General features: G+C 48.6%; 1 long non-coding RNA gene across 1 annotated transcript in view; it reads left to right on the top strand.

The window, feature by feature from the left end:
* Nucleotides 1-23,406, top strand: part of LOC110346769 (uncharacterized) — a 47,854-nt gene that overhangs the window by 19,326 nt on the left and 5,122 nt on the right. The window contains exons 3-5 of the long non-coding RNA XR_002390994.2: nucleotides 18,173-18,301; nucleotides 19,212-19,434; nucleotides 22,475-22,629. This is a non-coding gene — a long non-coding RNA (uncharacterized LOC110346769). The remainder of the gene's footprint in view (nucleotides 1-18,172; nucleotides 18,302-19,211; nucleotides 19,435-22,474; nucleotides 22,630-23,406) is intronic.

Raw genomic sequence — 23,406 nt, 5'->3', positions numbered from 1 at the left:
TGCACTGCTATGAACATGGGTGCACATATATCACTGTGGTATGATTCTTTTAATTCTTTGGGGAAGATCCCCAGCAGTGGAATAGCGGGGTCAAATGGGACTTCTGGTCCTAGTTCTTTGAGGTATCTCCATACTGATTTCCACAGTGGTTGCACCAGTCTGCACTCCCACCAGCAGTGGAGCAGGGTTCCTCTTTCCCCACAGCCCCGCCAGCATTTGTTATTGGTTGATTTCATGATAGCAGCCATTCTTTCTGGAGTGAGGTGGAACCTCAGCGTTGTTGTCATTTGCATCTCTCGAATGACCAGTGATGTTGAGCATTTTTTCATGTATTTATTTGCTGTTTCTACTTCTTTGTGTGAGAAATGTCTGTTCATTTCAGATGCCCATTTTTGGATTGGGTCTTTAAATTTGGGAGGTCTGATCTTTTTAAGTTCTTTATAGATGGGAGATAGTAGACCTTTGTCTGAGGAAGAGCAGGTGAAGATTTTTTCCCACATTGTGGGCTGTCTCTTCACACTGCTGGTGGTTTCTCTTGCTGTGCAGAAGCCTTTTAATAAGAAGAGATCCCACTTGTTGATTGTTTGTGCTAGTTCACGGGCAACTGAAGTTTTGTTCATAAACAGATCCAATCATTTTATCTAATTGAGCTGAATAATTTTGTAATCAGTGTAGATAAACCCAGGAGGTCCCCACCCCCGGTGTCTATGGGTTGGGTCAAAGCCAGCGGCACCTTCCCAGCCTCCCGTGCCCGCCTTGTCTCAGTGGGTGCCCAGCAGTCACGCTCGGCTCTGGCTTCGCGCTGGGGGAGCTGCTGACACCAAGTCCCTCACTGACACGGGAACAGTGCAGGCTCTGGTGACGGCCCCAGCCCATGCCTGGCTCCAGGACCTGTGCCAGGGCCTCCAGGTGCCTGCCTGGTGCCAGTGTCCCTGGGGCAGAGCTGGACCCTGTCCCCCAGACAAGGCTGTCGGAAGCAAACAGACAGACAGACAGACAGACGGACCCTGGGAGGCTCGGCTCTGGCCAGTGTCTTTGTCTCTCTCTCCGAGCCTCAGTTTCCGAGGCTGTATGCTGGGAACAAAGCTGTCCTCATAGCTATAGTAGATGGGGCTCAGCAAGGTGTCCGAGGCTTCCTGACTCCATGGGGAGCCTGAGCCCTGGGAGGCAGTGACCCCAAACCTGTGGCAGGGCCAGACAGAGGCCCCTTTCTTTCCTCTGTGTGCGGCCTCCTTCAGCGTGCACCGAGCTGGGCCTCGGAGGGGAGCAGCCCACGCCTGCCCCTCCGTGCACAGTGGGAGAGAACGGCCGGAAGGAGGGTCTGTCGCAATCTTTTGGGGGCCTCTTTGGGAAGGGGTCTTTGTAGATGTAAGAAGTTATGGGCCTCGAGATGAAATGATCCTGGATTGTCCAGGTGAACACAGATCCCATGGCAAGGTGTCCTTCTTTTGTCCTTCTTTTGCCCTTCTGGGGATTGGGCCAGTCTGGGCCACACAGTGAGTTCAAGGCTAGGCTGTCTTGAAGAAAACCTTCACAATAATCATAAGAATGCTGTGGGGGACTGCACAGGCAGCTCTGTCTCCCACCAAACTTGGAACTCTGGGCTCAGGCTCTGTCCGAGGCCCCAGGGCCCAGCAGGCATCCAGCCCAGAGCGGGCAAAGCTCCAACACCCCCCAGGCACTGGCGGAAATGGAAATGGGGAGGAGAGAGAAGCCCAGGGGAGTCTCCCTAAAACAAACACGCCTTGTGGGTCTGACATCTGTGGTATTTAATTGGCTACAACCAGAGCTGTCGCCACCTAACTCAAAGCCTGAAAATAGAAATTTCAGCACCTTCTGCTTCTGGTGTCAGAGACTTCCGGTGTCTGTCTGTCCCTGGGGGCAGCTCCACCTCAGGATTCCCCACAGGACTCCACAGCAATGGAGACTGGCTTAGGGTGCTGGGGAGGCCGTCACTTTCTATAGAGCCGACACCGTTGTTCTCAAGTCCAACTCTGTTTTTTTCTGATGTGTGTGGGGTTTTTTTTTGTTTTGTTTTTTTGTTTTTTTGAAACAGGGTCTTGCTGGCCTCAGGCTGGCCTCAGACTCATGGTGATCCTCCCGCCTCAGCCTCCTGAGTGCTGGGATTACAGGCATAGGTTCAGTTCTTGGCTGTTTACAAAGCCCTTTCTCCTCCCCGAGTCCTCCCTGAGAGTCCTGGGAAGGGGGAAGGCGGTGTCCCCCCCTGGGTTGCAGGTTGAGGGCAAGAGAGCTGAAGCCAAAGAGTGCTGGCCGCCAGGGAGGGCACCCTCTGCCTGTCTACTCACCAGCGCCCCCTTCCTGTGGTGGATGGAGGTGTCTCATCTTGGCCTGGGAAGTCTAATCTAATCAAATGGTTCCCCGCTCCTCTCGGTAATCCTAGCGCTCAGGAGGCTGAGGCAGGAGGACTGCTCCTGCCTGGCTCTTGGGGGCCTGGGAGACTGTGTGGCCTGTGGCTCTTCCTATGCGGTTCCCAGGACTCTTGCTGTGAGGCCCAGCTTGGGGCACCCTGCCCCCCAGGCTGGTGGCAGTGACTGTCCCCCGTCCTCCATGGCAGCGAGGTCCCAGGTCCTTCCCCCCAGGTGGAAGGCGCGGGGAGGCTGGGCTTTGGCACAGCTCCAGGTCTTCAAGGTCGGGGTTCCTGGAGGGGTGGGGTGGTGATTCCGGGCTCCTGTGTAGCAAAACAACAGAGACATGGGCACTGCCAGAGTGGGGAGGAGCCCAGGGTGGCTCCTGAGTTCCAGCCAGCACTACAAGGCTGAGGCAGGAGAATCACAAATTCAGGCCCCAAACCTGGCTGCATAGCAAACTTGTGATCCTCCTGCCTCAGCCTCCCCAGTGGTTGGATTACAGGCACAGCCCCCATCTTATCGAAGCCCCAGGGCCAGTAGCGGTCAGACAGTGGTGGCTACAGGGGTGATTGTCACCCCAGCTTCTGACACGCCTCACTCTGTGGTTGACGAGAGCTAGCAGATCCTGTCACCTGAGAGGAGGTCACAGCTGCCTGCTGGGTCACTCCAGGACCTGTGTGTGGTCCCTACACAGAAGTTGGCAGTGACACTGGGAAGCCAGCATGGATGTGGGGCTGAGGGGGATGGGCCCTTTCTGGGTTCATGCTGTACCCAGTGGCACAGGGGATGCAGAGCAGGAGCTGGAGGCCGCAACCCAGAGCCTCGCCTGGCTTCCCTGAGCCCTCACTCTGGGGACACCCAGGTAGATGACACCAGAGGTGACACCAGAAGGGTGCAGAGACCTAGGACCCCCTCCTGGCACCATCCCTGTGAGCACAGGCAGAGGCATCCTGTCGCCCCCCTGCGAACCCTGGGCCTGCAGCACCCAGTGGTCATGTTCCTCCTCATGTGCTGTCCCTGCTTCTCATTTCCGCTTTATCCTGACCACCCAGCACCAGCCTGGAGCCCAGTAACGAATCTGCTTGGCAAACAGACAAACCAGATGGGTGTCGTGGTGCACACTGGTAATCCCAGCACATAGGAGGCTGAGGCAGGTCGATCACTGTGAGTTCGAGGCCAACCTGGGCTATATAGCAAGACTTTGTCTCAAAAGAAACAAAACAGACAATGCCAAGGTCTCCCTGCACTGCCCTGGGTATTCCCAGCACCTAGGAAAGGGTCATTTCCCTGACTTTGAACCCCACTAGCATCAACTTCCTCCCACCTGTCCAGCCACCCAGTGGAAATCCAGCCACTGTTTTGTAGCTGATCAGGGACACAGAAAGGGTAGTAGGAGAGTTAAAAGCAACTCTCCTGGATGAAGCAGGCCTAAGGAAAGGCCGGGCTTAGTGCCCCTCCTGGTCCTGGTCACTGATATCAGTGTTCTCTTCGGAGGCTCAGGGTGGCTGGGGCACCTGCCTCCCTGCTCAGCCCTGAGCAGCCTTGTCCTTCCTGGCAGCTTCCTAGAGACCAGACCGGGGAATAAAGCCAGGGCTTTCCACTGAGCTACATCCTAGCCCTTTTTATTTTTTAAATTTTTTCCCCTTAAATTCTTTCATTGGTATGTTTTAGGTATACAATACATTTACTTTGATCATTGGGTGCTTGTACCTGTACATATGTATCTTTGTTCGTATTTTTTCCCCATTTCCTGTCCTTCCTTCACCCCCTCTACCCTTCCCTATTTACAAAGACTTTGTTTCCATTTTTTCATTTTCTCATAATTTTTCCTTTCCCTTCTTTCCTTTCCCCTACCCTTCCACTTTCCTTCCCCCTTTGGACCTTTTCTTCCTATTTCAAATTATCAATTATTCAATTTAATCATTTTAATCCTTATTTACACTTTCATTTTCTCACACCAGCGAAACTATTCAATATTTACACATGTGTGTCCTATTTATTTCACTTAACAGTATGGCCTCAATATGCATCCATTTGGCTATAAATGATTCTAGTTTGTCATTCTTTATGGCTGAGTAGTACTCCATTTTATAAAATAACCACATCTTCTTTATCCAGTCTCCAGTTGATGGGCATTTGGGCTGTTTCCAAGCTTTGGCTATTACAAACTGTGCTGCTATAAACATGGGTGCACGTATATCACTGCAGTATGATTCTTTTAATTCTTTGGAGAAGATCCCTAGCAGGGGAATAGCTGGGTCAAATGGGACCTCTAGCCCTAGTTCTTTGAGGTATCTCCATACTGATTTCCACAGTGGTCGCACCAGCCTGCACTCCCACCAGCAGTGGAGCAGTCTTCTTTCCCCCCACACCCCCACCAGCATTTGTTATTGGTTGATTTCTTGATAGCAGCCATTCTTTCTGGGGTGAGGTGGAATCTGTGTTGTTTTCATCTGCATCTCTCAAATGACCAGTGATGTTGAACATTTTTTCATATGTTTATTTGCTGCTTTTACTTCTTTGTCTGAGAAATGTCTGTTCATTTCAGATGCCCATTTTTGAACTGGGTATTTAAATTTGGGGAGTCTGATTTTTTAAGTTCTTTTTATATTCTAGATAGTAGTCCTTTGTCTGAGGTACACCTGGTAAAATTTTTTCCCCACATTGTAGGTTGTCTCTTAGCTCTCTTGGTGGTTTCTCTTGCAGTGCAGAAGCTTTTTAATAAGATGAGATCCCAGTTGTTGACTTTTTGTGCTAGTTCCCATGCTACTGAGGTTTTGTTCATAAAGTCCTTTCCTATGCCAGTGTCTTCAAGAGTACTACCTAACTTATCTTCCAGCAAATTTAGTGTTTCTGTCTTAATATTTAGATCTTTAATTCACTTCGATCTTAGTTTAGTGCATAGTGATAGATATGGGTCAAGATTTAATCTTTGACAGATTGAAATCCAGTTTTTCCAACACCACTGATTAAAGAGGCTATCTTTCCTCCAGTGAGGGTGGTTGGCTCCTTTGTCAAAGATGAGGTGACTGAGTATGTCTGGAGTCGTTTCTGCACCTTCTAATCTATTCCACTGATCCTCAGGTCTGTTTCTTTGCCAGGACCATGCTGTTTTTATTACAGTAGCTTTGTAGTATAGTTTCAAGTTGGAGATTGTGATATCCCCTGCCATGTCTCTGCTGCTTAGAATTGCTTTTGCTATTCTAGGTCTCTTCTGGTTCCAAATGAATTTTTGGATTGTTTTCTCTAGTTCTGTGAAGTATATTGTTGGAATTTCAATCGGCATGGCATTAAATCTATAAAGCAGTTTTGGAAGTATGGCTGTTTTCACTATATTGGTTCTTCCTACTCAGGAACAAGGGATGTCTTTCCATTTTGTTATATCCTCTTCGGTCTCTTTTTTCAGAGTGCTGTAGTTTTCAGTATAGAGGTCTTTTCCTTCCTTTGTTAGATTGATTCCTAGATATTTCATTTTTTTTGGATGCAATTGTGAAAGGAATTATTTCCCTAATTTCTCTCTCAGTGAGTCTGTTATTTGTGTACAAGAAGGCTATTGCTTTTTGAGTGTTGTCCTTGTATCCAGCTATTCTACTGAATCTGTCGATTAAGCCTAGAAGTCTTTTGGCAGAGTTTTTTTGGTCTACTATATAAAGTATCATATCATCGGAAAATAATGACAGTTTAACTTTTTCCTTTCCTATCTTTATTCCTTTTATTTCTTTCTCTTATCTAATTGCTGTGGCTAATGTTTCCAGAACTATATTGAACAGGAGTGGTGATAGTGGGCATCCTTGTCTTCTTCCTGATTTTAGCATGAAAGTTTTCAGTTTTTGACCATTTGGTATGATGTTGGCTATTGATTTTTCATAGATAGCCTTAATGAGGTTGAGATAAAGACCTTCCATTCCAATTTTCTGTAGGGTTTTTATCATGAATGGGTGCTGGATTTTGTCAAATGCCTTGTCTGCATCTATTGAGATGATCATGTGGTTTTTGTCCTTGGCTCTGTTAATATAGTGTATTACATTTATTGATTTTCATATGTTGAACCATCCTTGCATCCCTGGGATAAATCCAACTTGGTCAGGGTGTATGATCTTCTTGATGACCCTCTGTATTCTGTTTGCCAGTATGTTGTTGACGATTTTTACATCTATATTCATTAGGGAGATTGGCCTGTAGTTCTCTTTTTGGGTTGGGTCTTTCCCTGGTTTTGGAATCAAAGTAACACTTGCTTCCAGGAATGAATTTGGAAGTATTGCTTCCCTTTCAATTTCATTGAAAAGTTTAAAGAGTAATGGCAATAGTTCTTCTCTAAATGTCTTGTAGAATTCAGCAGTGAAGCCATCAGGACCTGGGCTTTTCTTCGTTGGTAAATTTTTTATTACGTTTTCAATTTCACTCATTGTAACTGGGGTGTTTAGAATTTTTATATCTTCTTCATTTAACTTTGGCAATTCGTATGTATCTAGAAATCCATCCATTTCTTCTATGTTTTCGATTTTATTAGAGTACAGATTCTTGAAGTAGGTATTGATGATCCTTTGGATTTCTGTTGGATCTGTTGTGACTTCACCTTTTTCATTCTTAATTGCACAGATTTGAGCCTTTTCTTTCCTTTTTTTGATAAGGTTGCCTAAAGGTTTATTGATTTTATTTATTCTTTCAAAAAACCAGCTCTTCGATTCATTGATTTTTTGTATCATTCTCTTAGTCTCCATTGGATTGATTTCTGCTCTGATCTTTATAATTTCCTCTCTTGTAAGAGCTTTGGGTTTGTTATGCTCTTCTTTTTCTCGGAACTTGAGGTTCAGCATTAGGTTGTTTATTTGTGCTCTCTGTTTTCCTAATGTGGGCATTCACTGCTAGGATTTCCTTTGTAGAACTGCTTTCATTCTGTCCCACAGATTCCTGTATATTGTACTGGCATTATCATTTACTTGTAGAAACTGTCTGATTTCTTCTTTAATTTCCTCTGTGACCCGTTGGTTGTTTAGGAGGGTGTTATTTAATTTCCATATGTTTGTGGGACTTTTGCAGTTTCTTATGTCATTGATCTCCAATTTTATTGGACTATGGTCTGATAATATACAGGGGGTAACTTCAGTTTACATTTACTTAGACATGTCCTATGTGCTAACATGTGGTCTATTTTGGAGAATGACCTGTGTGCAGCTGAAAAGAATGTATATTCTGATTTTGTGAGGTGGAATACTCTGTAAACATCTGTGAAGTCCATTTGTTCAATAGCTTGGTTCAGTTCCAGAATTTTGTTGTTAATTTTTTGTCTAGATGATCTGTCTATTGGTGATAACGGGGTATTGAGGTCCCCCACTACAATTGTGTTAGTGCTTATTTGGTTTTTCATGTCCATTAATATTTGTTTTGTATTTTGGGGGGCATTCATATTTGGTACATATATATTTAGGATTGTCATCTCTTCCTCTTGGATTGTTCCCTTCACAAGGATGTAGTGACCATCTTTGTCTCTCTTAATTAGTTTTGGTTTGAAATCTACTTTGTCTGCAAATAAGATTGCTACTCCTGCATTTTTCTGTGTTCCTGTCGTGTGGAGAACTATTTCCCATTCTTTTACTTTCAGTCTGTGAATTTCTTTTTGAGTTAGATGTGTTGCTTGTATCCAGTATATTGTTGGATTTTGCTTCTTAATCCATTCTGCCATTCTGTTTCTTTTGAATGGTGAATTGAGGTCATTAACATTGATGGTTATAATTGATAGATACTGACTCATCCTTGTCATGATGTTTTACTCTTGTTGGCTCTTTTATTTTTAATTTTTCTCCCTTTCCCTTTAGTTTCTTGCCTTGCCTGGTGGTTTCACTCTGTTGGGCCTCCTGGAGTTGTGATCTTCTTTGTCTTTTTCTAGGATATTGTTTAGAATTGTTTGGAGTTCTGGTTTGGTGTTCATGAAATTTCTCAGGTGTTCTTTGTCGTGGAAGTATCTAATTTTCCCATCGATTTTGAAGAACAATTTTGTAGGATACAACCATCTAGGTTGGAAGTTATTTTCTTTTAGGGCTTGAAATACTTCACTCCAGGCTCTCCTTGATTTGAGGGTTTGTGTTGAGAAGTCTGCTGCGATTCTGATGGGCTTTCCTTTGTAGGTGATTTATTTCTCTTCCCTAACTGCTTGTAGGATTTTGTTTTTGTGTTCAGTTTCTGGGATCTTGACTATTTTATGTCTAGGTATAGAGTTTTTTGATCATGGCTAGATGGAGTTCTATATGCCTCACTTATCTGTATGTCCAATTCTCTACCTCTGTGTGGGAAGTTTTCCACTATTACTTCTGTGAACAGTTTTTTTTATGTCAATTGTGCTTTCTCCTGTTTTTTCATGGACTCCTATCAGTCTTATGTTATTGTTCTTTTCATCTTCTAGGAACTGCTGGATTGATTTCTTGTGGTCCCTTACTATTTTTAAGAAATCTGTTTTCATGGTCACTAACCACAATCCTGTCTTCTATATCTGATATTCTATCTTCACATTTGGTCAATCTGCTGTGAATACTTTCAGTGGAGTTTTTAAATCTCCTGGATATCTGTCTGAATCTGTTTCATGGATTCCATTTCTTCCTGTGTTGGGTGATCATGGTTTCCATTCCTTTCTTATGCTAGGCATTCATGGCTTCCAGCATGGTTCTGAGTTCATCTGTGTTTTTTATCTGTTTCTTTTCTAGAGCCTTTAATCATGTCTTTCACTCTGCTCACCATCTCTGTAGTTACCTGGGAGATTATTTCTGCTTTGAATTTTTCTAGAGCTTCATTCATCTGTTTTGTTCCTTCTTGTGCTATCAGTTCAGGGTGTCCAGGTGGTTGATTATCACACTTTTCCACCTCGTTTCCCCCAGAATTTGCCTTTTTTGTGGTGGAAGTCTGAGTTTGTGACTTGCTTAAATGTCTTCTCATTTTTGTTTTTGGTACTGTCTGTGGTTTAATTCCTGGGTTGATACTTTGAAGTTGCTTATTGTATGTATCTTTGTAGCTTGTATTTAGAACCCTCATGGAATGATTGCTTCTCAGAGGTGTCTTCCAGGTATAGCTGGTCTTTAGGTTTTGAGTCTCTAATGACTCTTAGGCAATCTCATTTTCATTATACCAGGAAGGACAAGTGATTAGATCAATCACAACACCTTAGCCCAAGTGATACAGTCAGCAACACCATAGCATCAAGCACAGCTTAGAAAACGACAATTTGTGGTGGTTATTAACCTATCACCTTTAACTGTGTGAATTAAATCAAAATCGAGGACCAACCCAACATATGTTTATAGTTAATAGACTCTTCAATATAGCAACTTTACCCTTCAGGATGGGGATTTAGAAGGAGTTGGGAGGGAGGGATAGATAGGTAGAAGGATAGGGAAAGGTTAGAGGTAGGCCAGAGGGGCACAGGAAGATCATGCAAACTCTAAGAAACTGTTGAAGTCAAGAGGAAAAGACAGAATGAAAGAACAAAGATGAGAACAGAACAACCTAACAGTAATAGGGAGGCTAGAAACTGTATTCACTTTCCTTTAAAACTAATGACAATGGAGAGAAGGAAAAAGAGAAGAAAAGAAAAATAAAGAAGAAATTCAAATTAGAGCCAGAACAGGAACAAAAAGGGAGATGAAGAACAGTGTGGGACAGTGAGAGAATTAGAGAGAGAGAGAGAGAGAGAGAGAGAGAGAGAGAGAGAGAGAGAGAGAGAGAGAGAAGAGAAAAGAAAAACAATTGAAAATAGTAGAAAAATTAAAAATTAATAAGAGCAAAAACATAACTTTGAAAATATCACATAAAAAATAAAAATGAGGGGCCTCCTTTGGGGTATGTCTCTGCTGTCACAATAGACAACGTGGGCAGCAGTGTGCACATATAAGTCACTGAGTCTCAGAAGCCAGTCACAGACCCATGAGATTCAGGCAGATTTCTGGCTGCCAGTCCCAAGTTGAGCTCCCTGTCCTCCTGCAGGGTTGAGCTCTGCAAGGTTCTACTGCAGGTTCCAGCTGCCCTTCCCCTGAAGATAGCCCAGGTTCCGATGGGAGGTGATGATCCCTCCGACTTACCAAGCACAGGGGTCTGCTGTGCCTTTATTGCAGAGATTCTCTTCACCTTTCCAGTGGGCTTCAGTTTTCACCAGGGAGCCTGAGAGGCCCTCTCTCTGTTGTTCACTTCTGGAGCTCAGGACAATGGCCTTTATGACCCCCTTTAGTGTGGAACCAGGTACCGCACAGCCAAGGAGGATGGGGGGCGGTTTACAGGCGCCCTGGTTGCTGGGGCGGGGGGGCAGGTGGGAGGGAGCCCCAGTCCACACCCCAAGGTCCTCCCCTGGCCCTTTTTATTTACTTTGAGACCATCTTGCTAAGTTTCCCAGGCTGGGCTCAAACTGGGAATCCTCTTGCCTCCGCCTCTGAGGTGGCTGGGATTGCAGGTGTAGCCACCAGAGCAGGTTTGCATTAGACACCTGTGACTGCCCCCACCTCATCGCAACCACCAGCTCCTCTGTCCCTGGCTCCTCTAGCATCGCGTGAGAAGACAGCATCTTCCCACTGTCTTCAAATTCTCACTCTCTTCCTCTCCGTCCTCCTTGTAACTTCCAGGCTCAGGGTTCTGAGCCTCCAGCTGTGAGCACTAGGGGGCGTCTGAGACACCTGCCACGCTGCCTGCCATCTTGGTCGCCCTGCTGCGGGCAAAGCCCTGGACTAGACACCTTGGGCCAGGGTGCCGTGCGTGCAGACTCCACTTTAACACCCCGTCCCAGCTGCCCCTGACACCCACTCATTCCCCACTTCCGGGAGCTGGGAGCTGTCCGTAGTTAAGGGCATCTGTCCCCAGGCGGGTGGCCTCCAGCTCTTCGATGCTTGGTGGGCCGGACACCCAGGTGATCGGGAGCATGTTGGTGGGCTGTTTGTTCTAAACCACAAATATGTATGCGCACCCACATGCCAAATCTGACCTTGATACTCTCCGTTGCTTAGACCGGGGGCTTTCCCCATAGCCAGGCTGCGGTGCCTGTTGAGGTCATCAGAGCCCACTACAAAGGGAGGCCTCGAGTCTGAAGCGCAGCGCTGAGTCACGCAGCACTTGAACCCTGGTATTAATCTGAGTCGTGCCAAGTCTTAAGTTTCCAGAGCATGAGAAGCACCTGGGTTGGCCTTTCCTATCCCCGGGGACTGTCAGAGGTAGGCCCTCTGGCTTTTTAAGCTGGGGTGCTCCCTGCTTTGCATCACATTTATTTATCCCCATATTTGCTTGTTTGTTTATGTTTTGGTTGTCTGAGAGAGGGTCTCCCTATGAATTCATGGTGATCCTCCTGCCTCAGCCTCCTGAGTGCTGGGTTTATAGGCATGCATTACCATGTCCAGCTTTTTGCTAAGCAAGTGCTCTGCCACTGAGCCACACCTCAGCCCTCCCCCAAATATTTATTTAGCACCCAGACCCTGCTCTAGGCTCTGAGGGTACAGCAAGGAATAGGGGTTGAGGTCCTGGCCCCGCTGGGGCTGACCCACAAGTGGGAGGAAATAGCTCTACAGAAAAGACCGCTTCTGAGAGCGCTAGCCCTGAACAGAACACAGCCTTCATGGTCGGATGGGGGTGAGAGGCAGCATTGGCCCAGGTGGTTGCAGGTGGCATTCAGAGGGTGCAAAGGTACAACCAGGCAGGTGCACAGCAAGTGAAAGGCTCTGAGAGCAGGGGGAATGGGGGCTGGGGTTAGGGCTATGTCAGAGGGGCAGGCGGGAGCCAGGTGCCTCTGGACCCCGAGAGCCGGGTTTGGTAGCTTGCATGTTGTTGGAGGCCAGTAGGTATTCATCTTCCTGGGGTCACAGATGCATGCCTTGTGGCTAGGGCCATTTCTCAGGGTTGTGTCTGTAGGAGCCAGGTTAAGCGATGAGGATCTCTCCCTCTGGGGCAAGGGCAGTTGTTGGCTCCTGCTTGCTCTAACAGGTTCCCGGAGCTCTGGGTTCCTCACCTGTGCTGTAGACCCACTGTGGAAACTGACCAATCCACACTGCCTTGTGGGAATAGGGGCTGAGGATGCTGGGAGGACATCAGACACTCTGCCTGTTGCTTTTGCTGGAGTAACAAAGTCTTCTGTCCCTGACCTCAGGATCTCTTGTCTTTTGTCAGCATCCATGAAACTGAGGTGCCAATTTGTTGGCCTGCAAGTGGAGTAAAATCCAGGGTCATACATCTGGGCTCTTCTGACTGGTGTTCCCGTAAGAGAGGAGATTGGTATACACAGATTAGTGCGTGGAAGTACATGCACAGAGAAATGACCATACAAGGACACAGTGACTCAACAGCCATTGGAAAGCTGAGGGGACAGGACACAGGAGAAGCCAAACCTGTCAGCACCTTGATCTTGAACCTCCACCATCCTGAATTATGTGGAATTAATTTCTGTTGTTTAAGCTGCCTAGTCTGTACTGACAGCCAAACTAATACACCATCCATCCTCAATTCCATTCATGATTTTGTTTTTATCAGTACTGGGGATTGAACCCGTAGACCACTGAGCTACATCCCCAAGTCTTTTTACTCTATATTTTGAGAATGAGTCTTACTGAATTGGCTTGGCTGACCTTGAACTTGAGATCTTCCTGCCTCCCTCAGCCTTCTGAGCAGCTGGGATTACAGGTGTGCCCCTGTTGTGTTCAGTGCAGAAGGACATGTAATGAACAAATGACCCAATGAAGAATAGCAAACAGGGTAGGCTGGGTTGATGCTAAGCCACCAAGGCCTGTTCTGCAGGACAGAAGCTCTTATTCCCCTGTCCACTGGGAACTCTGGCTGCCAGGGACTCAGCAAAGTCTCTCTGCTAACTTCCTGCAGCTGCTCTCACTTCCCTGGGACATCTGCACCCAGGGTCTGGTTGATGTGGGGTATAAAGGCCTTACTTCGATTTGAGTTAATTCCGAAGGGTTAGTCCAGTTCTAGAGCTCCCCACAGGAAGGCACGAGACCTTTGTCATGTAGTGGAATTAGAAAGTGTTGCATGAATAGGTGGATGGATAATGGATGGATGGATGGATGGAGGAATGGTTGGATGATGAGGGGGTAAATGAATATTAAATGGATGGATAGATGGATGAATGGATGGATTTTTTTGTGTGTTGTTTTACTTGTGGATGGTTGGATGAATGGTGAGATAGGTGAATATTTGGATGAATGGATGGATGGTTGAGTGGGTGGATGGATGGATGGATAAATGGATGGGTGGATGGATGGGTGGATGTATGGTTGGATAAATGATGGGATGGATGAATATCTAGATGTATAGATGGATGGATGGATGGATGGATGGATGGATACCTTTGACTAGCTCTGCTTAACCTGTTCACCTGAAGTTCACTCTCTTTGGACGGCGCAGCCCACTAACCTCAGCCAAACCCACTCTCTGCCCTGAGCTGTACTTTTAAAAATTTGTTTGTTTGTTGTTTGTTTGTTTGTTTGTTTGGTACCAGGGATTGAACTCAGAACCTTGCACTTTCGAGGCAGGCATTGGCACCCCTGAGTTAAATCCCCAGCCCTGTTTATTTGTTTTTATTGTTTGTTGAGATAGGCCCTTGCTTTGTAGTTCAGGCTGACCTTGAATAGAGCTTCTCCTCTGAGAGGAGGAGCAGCCACTAAAAATGAAAAGTATTTTGCAACTATCATTTTTTGTTGTTGTTGTGCCAATGGTCAAACCCAGGGTATCATGCATACTAGACACATGTTCTACCACTGAGCTACATCCACAGCCCAGGACTATTATTTCTTTGCTTTCTGCCTTTTTTCAGAAGACAGCATGGGGAAGCCTAATTGACATTAGTTTCACTAAGGAAAATAAAAATGAAGTCATTCACGATTAGGAAATGGAGATCTTGCAGGGTCTCACCATAAGACGTATACAGCTCAGGTACTGAGCCACCTGGCAGCCCGGGTGAAGGGGCAAGCAATCAGTTGCATAGCACTTATAATCAGGAGAGGAAGCCAACTCAGGATGCCAGGAATGGAGTGTGCTGCATGAAACAGAAGAAATTAAATCCTATGCTTTCTTAACATCTTGAATTGAAAGAATTTTGGAATGCTGTGCCTGCCAGTTCCTAGGTAGAATTTCTCCATGAAACCAGACTGAGGCAGGGTGAGGAGAGGGTTAGAAGGGAAGGAAATAGATGCTGTGAAGGAATTATTATTATTATTACACATAAGAGCGGACAGAAACTAACATCTCTGATCTGATGTGTCGCTTGTGGAGAAATGAAACACATATGCTCACTGGTTGGAAAAATGCTTCCACCCAATTGCTTGTGGATGAAGCACTTTATTTATAGACATGAGAAGGAAATTTGGCTTCCTTGCTCTATAATACGGCAGGGAACGGGGCCAGGTAGCTGCCGGTTCTTGGATCCCCTGTTCCGCAGGGCAAGAGTGTGGAACCACTTTTTGTGGAGGCATAGCCGATTTGACTCTGTCTTAAGATGTTTTGTAGAACTCTGAAGAAAACATGCTTAGCCATGAACGTGAGGGGTCAATAGCCCTCCAGCGGGTTAGGTGGTGGGGTCGCGGGGACCCTGCCAGACCCCTCTACTCTCCCCCAGGCTCCAGTTCATGCCTAAGAGGTAGATGATGGATCCCACCCTGCTCCAGACTCGGGATGCGCAGCAGCCAGGTGACATTCTCACACCTTCTCTGGGTTAGAGGGGACCAGGAAGCCGGGGCAGAGTGGAGAAGCCAGTCACCTCCAGTCCCAGCCCTTGGCAGCAGGACCGTCCCCTAGGAGGTGACCTTTGCACTGTGCACCCCAGGGAGGCCAAGGGAAGCCAAGAGAACAGAGGAGCTGCGGGTAAACCTGTTCCGGGAGGGAAGTGGGGTTTGGGATGGGGCGCGGGGCAGAGAAGCCAAGGCTGCCAACAGGGAACGTGTGGCCACTCCTTTACCTGTGCAAATGCTCCAAGCTGCTTGTTTCTCTCCCTGTCAGCCACCACTGATTGAGCACCTGCTGTGTACGCAGCCCGATGCCCAGTGGACTGGCTTCTGGGAGGACAGAAACAAGCACCACCTGCCTGTCTTCCTGCCACCAGAGCCACATGCTGCTGAGCTTGCAGCCCTCGTGCTGCCTCCGAGGCCCAGGACCTGTCCCTCTGGCTCACCTGGTGCCAGCAGTGGCCTCCTGGCTTGGTGCCCCTGGTGGCAACCAGCTGAACCCCTGAAGCCTGCTCTCCAGGAGGAAGCCAGAGAAATGCATTTCAAAGGCAGCCAGGCCTTGCTGTGTAAAGGCAGGTCAGGAACTGGTCCAGGTAGGGGAAGAGGGAGAACGTTACCAGCATGGAGCCTTCTGCAGGCCTGGTGCTGGGGTTTCAGGGGCCAGCTTGGCTGCACTGTACCCCCACTTATTTAATCAAACAACATTGGGTGCTACCGTGGAGGTATTTTGCAGATGCGGTTGATACCTGCAATCAGTTCACTGTAACTGATTGATTCTATGGGTGGGGCTTGTCTAATCAGTTCAAGGCCCAAGAACAAAACTGAGGTTTCCTAGAAGAAGGAATTCTGCTCCTCTGTTGTCTCTTTCAAGGACCCCAGTCCGATCAGATCAGGGCCCGCCTTGTGGCCTCACTTGGCTTTAGTGACCTCCTCAGGATCTGAACTGTGGGCATAGTCACAGGGCCACTTGGGAGCAAGGACACAACTCAGTCCACTGTGGTGCTTACCAAACCCTTACTGAATGAGAAGGGCAAATTGTACACATCTGTGTGATCATTATTCGGAGGAGCCCCCCAACCAACCCCAAAGGTACAGAAGCTTCTAGAAGGAAAGATCACTGGGCTGAATCTAAAAAGCGCTTCAGTGTGGTGGACAGACAGGAAAGTGGTAAACTGAGGCAGGAACTGGTACCATAGTCTTGAAGCAGAATTTCTTTTCCTTCTGGGAAACTTGTTTTGTTCTTACCTTCAACTGATTCGACAAGGCCCACTCACCCATGTTCTCTCTGACAAATCAAGAGCAGAGGTTCAGTACATTCAGACCCCACCAAGCTGGAAAAAGAGGAGCAGAAGGCCTGAGTGGGGCCCCAGCTGGGCTCTGTCAAGAGACAGGAACCACACAGTCAGGTGGACAAGGAATTGTACGTACAGGACAGTTAGCAGTGTACAGCATTGTTGCTTGCATTACTGCCAAGGTAAAAAGAACTGTAAGGCTGGCATAGGCAGCAGTGCAGGAAGCGGCTTTATTATATCTGAGTTGCTTCAGGGAGGAGGACCCAGGGGATCAGGGCCCCAGACTCTGAGGAAGGTGCTGGGCAGCCAGCCTGGGGACCCAGGATCTTTGAGGGCTGGAAAAGCTGCAGACTGGCTGAGCTGATTCTGTAGCAAAGCGGAGGGGCTGGATGCTGCCCTGGAAGAATTTCTAGCGAGGGAGGTGAGAGACTGTCTTCTGATTATGGAGGAGAAGGGGTGGGCAATATGAGGCAGACCAGGAGGGCAGAATCTACTGAGGCTGAAGTCAGGGTGACCTTTGACCCAGCAGCTACCCCAGGCTTGTGACACCAGGAGAAGAAAGGTCACCACACCTTTGTGCACGCTGTCCTAAAATGGAAACTGCCTAAGCCTCATGGACCAGACATGGGCTGGTTACGTGGCGGTACACATGTGAAATTAAATACTACACAGTGATAAAAAAAAGCAAACTGTGGACACCCGCAGCAGCATAGATGAACCCCACAATCATAATGACGACCACACGAGGTTCTGATCAGCAACATTTGAATGTGCTGTGGACAGTATCGTGGGGTGTGTTTGTCCTTTCTGCGTAGCATACAGTTCTGTGAGCGGACATTCAATCACCGGTGGAACTAACCATGGGGAAAGAATGAGCTCAGTGGTTATCCCTGGAGGGGCGGAGGGTGTGGGTGAGCGGGGACATCACATCCTGGCATGACCAGGGGACAGAGGCCTGGCACACAGCAGACCTCAGACAATTACTGCTGGCGGAAGGAAGGAATGAGTGGCCACAGTCACCTCCAGGACAGACGCCTCGACGCCTCCTGGCAGAGAGGGAGATGGAAAATGAAACCAGACAAAACACTCAGGTTAATCAGCCACAAATAGCCATTTATGTATCCAATTTGGGACAGTAACAGAGTGCTGGGTGGCCATGATTACAGCACCAGCTCCTGTTTTGGTTGACAAATTAATCTGCCCAGGGTTTGGGAAGTGAGGGGAGTATCTCCATCCACCACCCCAGGCCCCAGCCCAGCAGCCTCCTCCGACTTCTTGCAATAGATGGGGGCCGCCTGATTTCCATGTAGATTGCCCAGAGCTGAATGTAAATTGATGTAAATCAGGGAAACAGATCAGCAGCCACGGCCCCTCTCCTGTGCACGGTGGCCCGTGGCTCTCTGGGTGCCTTTCCCAATCTGAGCCTGGCAGCCTTCAGGGGCGGGGGCGGGGCACCGAGGTGGCCAAAGGGGCGGTCGTGGGGAGCCCTTGAGGAGTAGCATTTCCCAGGAAAGATGCCCGTGACAGCCGCCAGCAGTGCCGCACCCCACGAGCGCCTGGGATACATCGAGCCCGCAACGAGGAGACGGTTACAGCTTTTATAGAGGCAATCTGTGTTCATTGCAGGAAAGCTAGGACATTTGGATAAGCAAAGAGGAGAAAGAAAAATAATAACAAGCACCCACAACCCCACGGTCCCAAGTAATCAGCTGAAATTTATAGATGTATCTTTCAGATCTGTTGTAATGTGCGTGTTGATGGATGTGTCTGTGTGTAAAATTTACATTCTAACAGTGTGTCATTGTTAACTGCTTTACTCTTTCAGCTCCATGTATGAATCCGTTGGGTGAGAGGCTGGTGCTGGGGGTTGACCGCAGGGCCTCGAGCATGCCAGGCAGGTGCTGGACCCCTGGGCCACACGTCTACCCCTGATGAACCCAGATGCTGAACTGGGGTAAGTGAGATTCATCCAGAGGTAGATCTTCATGAAACTTAAATTACCAGCTGCCTCCCTTGCTCCATGCCTAAATTTACTTTTGTGTTCTTTTACTGAAAGAGGGCTCCCCAAGCTGTCTAATCTCTGTGCCTCACAAAGCCCAATTCCATGCCTGCTTGAAGGACTGCATTCCCCAAGAAGCTATGTTGAAGCCTAACCCTGGGTCCCTGTAAAGTGGTGCTGTTTGGAACCAGGGCCTTTGCAGATACAATCAGGGCAAGCTGGTACTGTGATGTTGGGCTCCTCACCCAAGAACTGTTAGGAAATACTGTACATTTCTGCCCAAGAATGGTGGTGCAGGCCTGTAACCCCGGCATCCGGGAGGCTGAAGCAGGAGGATGGTGAGTCCGAGGGCAGCTTGGGCTACAGAGCAAGATCCCATTTTAAGACAAACAGACAAGAAAATGTAATTGTGCTGTTTAGAGATGGCTGGCTGGTGGCATTTTGTTGTGACAGCCTTGGGGAATAACTATAGTCAGTGACCCCAGAGCTTGCTGAGCACAGGAATTCTGGGAGAGACTGCAGCGATTCTTAGGGTTTTGGGTGAGGGAGGTCCCAGATCAGGGAGGGAGCAAGTTGGGGGCTGCTCCCCAGTCTGTAGGCAACCCTGCAGGCAGAGGGGTTAAAAGAATGCTTTCCCTAGTGACCCGAGGGCCATCCGCCCAGCCTTGGGCACCAGGCTAGGGCTCCACCTCAGCTGTTCCTCGGCACTGGCAAGAACTCCAGCTGAGAGGTACCCCCACTTTCCAGGAAGGGAAGCCAGGGAGGCTAACAACTCCCCCAGAGCTGGACTCAGGCTGCAGGGCTCAGCCTGCAGGACCCTCACCCCAAAATCCGGAATCCTTCCCTTCCTGCTTCCTTCCAGCAGCTGTCAGAGCCCTGTGTGCAAATCCCAGCCCTCGCTGACCAGTACCAAGGCCAGGGGCCGGGTGCAGGCTTCTTTCCCAGCCCCTGCCAGGCCCAGGAGTGCGGTGCCAAGGGGCAGCACCAGGCCTGCTCCCCACCACCTATGCCCGTGCCCGGGAAGCGTGTGCCAGGCACTCCATGTGGCAGAGGAGAGACTCTTTGGATAAAAAGAAAAGACTTCAAGGGTATGTATTTTTTGTGATACATAAGAAATACATTTTTCTGTGATACATAATAAATACATTCGCCATGGGGAATTAGAACACATACAGAGTGCATCTTGATTCTTTCTACTTTCCTTCTTCTCCTGTCTCCCTCACCCCAGTCCCCTCCCCATCTCCACAAAGTCCATCTCCCTCTTTTCTGTCTTCTTTTATTTTACTCTTTCAAATTTTTATTTTTAGGAGTCCATGTTTATAGTGATGATTACATTCTCATAAGGAGTGGGTACATGAACAGAACACATTTTCTTTTCTTTTATGTCTCTTTCCCTTCCCTCTTTTTTTGGTACCAGGGATTGAACTCAGGTCCTTGTGCTTGCGCAGCAGGCGGCAAAACCACTGAGCTACATCCCCGGCCCTCCCCTTTTATAAAAGCTCTATCTCCCTGTTGTTCATTATGTATCTTGTATTTTGCTCTTTAAATTATTTATACTTTGGGTTTCTCATATAAGAGAACCATGCAATATTTAACTTTCTATGTCTGATTTATTTCACTTGGCATTATGATCTCAAAGGGCATCCATTTTCCTATTTTTTTTTTGAGACGGGATCTCGCTGTGTAGCCCAGGCTGGCCCTGAACTCTCGGTGATCCTCCTGCCTCAGCCTCCTGAGGGCTGGGATCACAGGCGTGTGGCACCACAACCAGCTTTACATTTCCTCCCGCCCCCCAGATCTGGGGATGGAAGCCAGCCACTAAGCTGCCTCCCGGCCCTAGGATCTGTGTTCAAAACAAAATCTGTGAGTTTCTCTTGCGCTGCCCCTCTTCTCCATCCCAGCAAACTGCTGAGAACGCCTGTCTTCTCGGCTGCCTGCAGCAGGGCTATCCCCCACTTCCTCTGTGATCCCTCATCGTGTGACGTCAGGCAGCTGGGGTCCCGGAAGTGTCCCACAGGCTGGGAATGGGGCCCTGGGCCTCACACATGCTAGCCAAGAGCTCTGCCACGGAGCCACACCCACAGCCCAACGGATGACTTTTTACCTCTCGCCTTCCTTGATCTTCAGAGCTCATGCAGGACACAGCGCCCACACTGGGAGACCCCCACACACCTTCTGCTCCTGATGCAGGAGGTCCAAGGTGGAAACTTCTGGGCGGACACCTCCGTGCTGACCTTGAGCACTGCGCTGTCCCCAGTGGGGGAGACAGGAGGGGCCCCACAATTATGCACTGATGGCCGTCAGCTCACACGTCTGGGGGACAGAGCTTCTCACCCAGGCAGGCATTCGATGCAAATGACACATATATTCATAGGAATCAAAAGGTAATTTGTACATGTCTCTGACTGTGGCCTCCTTCCTTTCCCCCATCAATTTCCCTCTCCCGTGAAAGGTGAAATTAAAGGCCTTGGAATATGACACCTTTTAGTAGTTACCAGGTGACTGGGAATCAGAGTGTCAAAATTATTGACAGGCTGGCAAGTTGAGCTTGAGCTTGCAATGTCCTTTATCACAGCTTCAAGCCGAGCAGTTTGTAACCATGTCTCGGAGACAATAGCAATTAATTTAGGGAAAACAGGCTACAGTGAAAACTTGTATGAATAATTTCACCATTATGGACACTTGGAGTTCTCTGGGGACGGACCCTCCCTCCCCCTCCCCTCCCCCTTCCTTTTTCCCTCCCCCCTTCCCTCCCGCTCATCCTTCCTTCCTTTCTCAGACTAGCTTCTTTCACTGTTATGGTTGGGATCCAAATCTTTCCCCAGGGGCTCTTTGTATTGAAGGCTTGATTGCCAGGGAGAGCACTGAGCTACATCCCCAGTTTTGCTTTTTAAATTTTTAAAAATGTTAAGACGTGGTTCCACCCAGACATGGTGGTGCAAACCTGTGAACTCTGCACTGGGGGGCTGACACAGAAGAATCGCTGCAAGTTCGAGGCTACCCTGGGCTACCTAGTGAGTTCAAGCTGAGCCTGAACTACATAGCCAGACCCTGTCTCAAAAAACAAACAAAAGACATGATCTCCATAAATTGTTCAGGTTGGCCTTAAATGTGTGATCCTCCTGCCTCAGCCTCCCAAGTTCCTGGGATTACAGGTGTGCACCAACACACCCAGCCTGTTTTATTTGAATTGTATTTTCTTTAACAAGCACAGCTTTCTTTCTCTGTGCTAGATTCTGTTCCCAGAGCTTTATTAATCTTTTTCCCAGAAGTTGGACACAGCAACAAGGGAGAGGCAGGAGGCAGAGCAGCCCCTGAGGGCAAGTGGGGATGGAGGGATTTCAGTGGGACCTGGAGGGAGGAAGGCCTCCCAGGTGAGGCTGAGCCTGAGGAGAGAGAAGAGGCAATGATGCTCAGAGATGGAAAGCACCACCCCATGCATTGGGGGTGCGGGGGTCAGGCAAGGGCAGCGGAGGCCAGCACTGGGGACCTGAGCTCTCTCGGGGGCCTCAGAGTGTCTGAGCAGTGGTTGAAGTGTAGGTTTGGTAGGCTCCAAAGTTCATACTATTTGGGGGAGTCTTTGTGTGTGTGAAGACAAGGTCTCACTCTAACTCAGGCTGGCCTTGAACTGACTAGCTAGCCCAGGCTGGCCTCACACTCACGGCCATCTTTCTACCTCAGCCTCCCAAGTGCTGGGGTCACAGGCGTGAACCACCACGCTGGCTCTGGGGGAGTCTCTTTGAAAGAATACAAAGCCTGGTGTGGTGGTGCCCACCTATAATTCCAGCACTTGGGAGGCTGATGCAGGAGGATCCCCAAGAGTTCAAGGCCAGCCTGGGCTACATAGTGAGTTCAAGGCCATCCTGCACGTGTCTCAAAAAGGAAAAAAAAAGAAAGGAAAGAAATTAGGGGCATGTGAGTGTCCCATTCACGTGAGGGGCCCTGAGCTTACAGGTCACTAGCTTTGTGGCCAGTCCCCTCCAATGCACAGCTGGGTGTTAGAGAAGCAAGTGTGGCCCCTGGACATCAGGGACAGAGATGTTGTCTTAGTCACTTTCCTTGTTGCTGGGACACAATACCCAGCACCGGCAGCTTAAAGGAGAGGTTTACTCTGCTCATGGTTTGCAGGTTTCAGCCTCCAGTGCTCTGGCTCCAAGGCAGGACAGCAGAGAGCTGCTCATCACAAAAACCAGGAAGCAGCAGGGCAAAGGGAGGAGCCAGGATGGAAGCCACGCCCTTCTGGCCACGCCCCCAGTGACCAATCCCACATCTCCTAACAGCAAGTAAGCCTCACAGTCCAGTCACCTTCCAAAAGCCCTGCCTGTGGCCGCGCGAGGCTCTTGGGGACATTCACTCCAAACCCTAACAGACGGAGAAGTGGCCGTGGCAAACCAAGGGGAAAGAAACTGGGATGCTCCATCGTGTGTTCCCTGGGGACTCCCGTGGCCGCCGGTACAGAGAGCTGGTGGCAGCTTGCGTGGTCACAGGGAGAGGAGGGGTGGATGACCAAGACCCATCGCCTCCACCCCGGGGTCCTCGTCTCACCCGGTGTAGGGTCACCAGACCAGAAGAGGTGACCTGGCTTTCTGAGTCTCCACTTGCCGACAGCAGGCTGTGGGGCCACAATCGCACAAGCCAGCTCCTGCACTAAATCTGTGAGTCCTGTTAGTTCTCTTAGCCCCCTGGCTTATACCACAGGTGCGCCAGGCGAGCAAGCAGTGCTCCTCGGACCGGGCTTCTCCTCAGCAGCTCACGCTAGCACATTTTATGTCCAGAGCCTCCGAGCCAGGTTTCATGTGGAAAGGAGGGGAAAGTGCACTGCCCACATTTTTTGTAAACAACTGCTGGAGAGCCAGTGCTCATGTGGAATCTGCAGAACTGGCCCTTGGCTGGGCTTCTAAGTGCCGAGGGGATTTGGGAATTGGAATTGTAAGCAGGAATCTGTGTGCATTTGCATCTGAATTTTTAATTAATTTATTTATTTTGGGGGTACCGGGGATTGAACTCAGGTCCTTGAGCTTTCTAGGCAGGCGCTGTGCCACTGAGCTCAGTCCTCGGCC

This window comes from Heterocephalus glaber, unplaced genomic scaffold, assembly GCF_053883595.1.
Source record: "Heterocephalus glaber isolate CG9 unplaced genomic scaffold, H.glaber_assembly_v1.0 deba00001608, whole genome shotgun sequence".
NCBI classification, from domain to species: domain Eukaryota; kingdom Metazoa; phylum Chordata; class Mammalia; order Rodentia; family Bathyergidae; genus Heterocephalus; species Heterocephalus glaber.
This window is presented reverse-complemented; position numbering and strand designations above follow the sequence as displayed.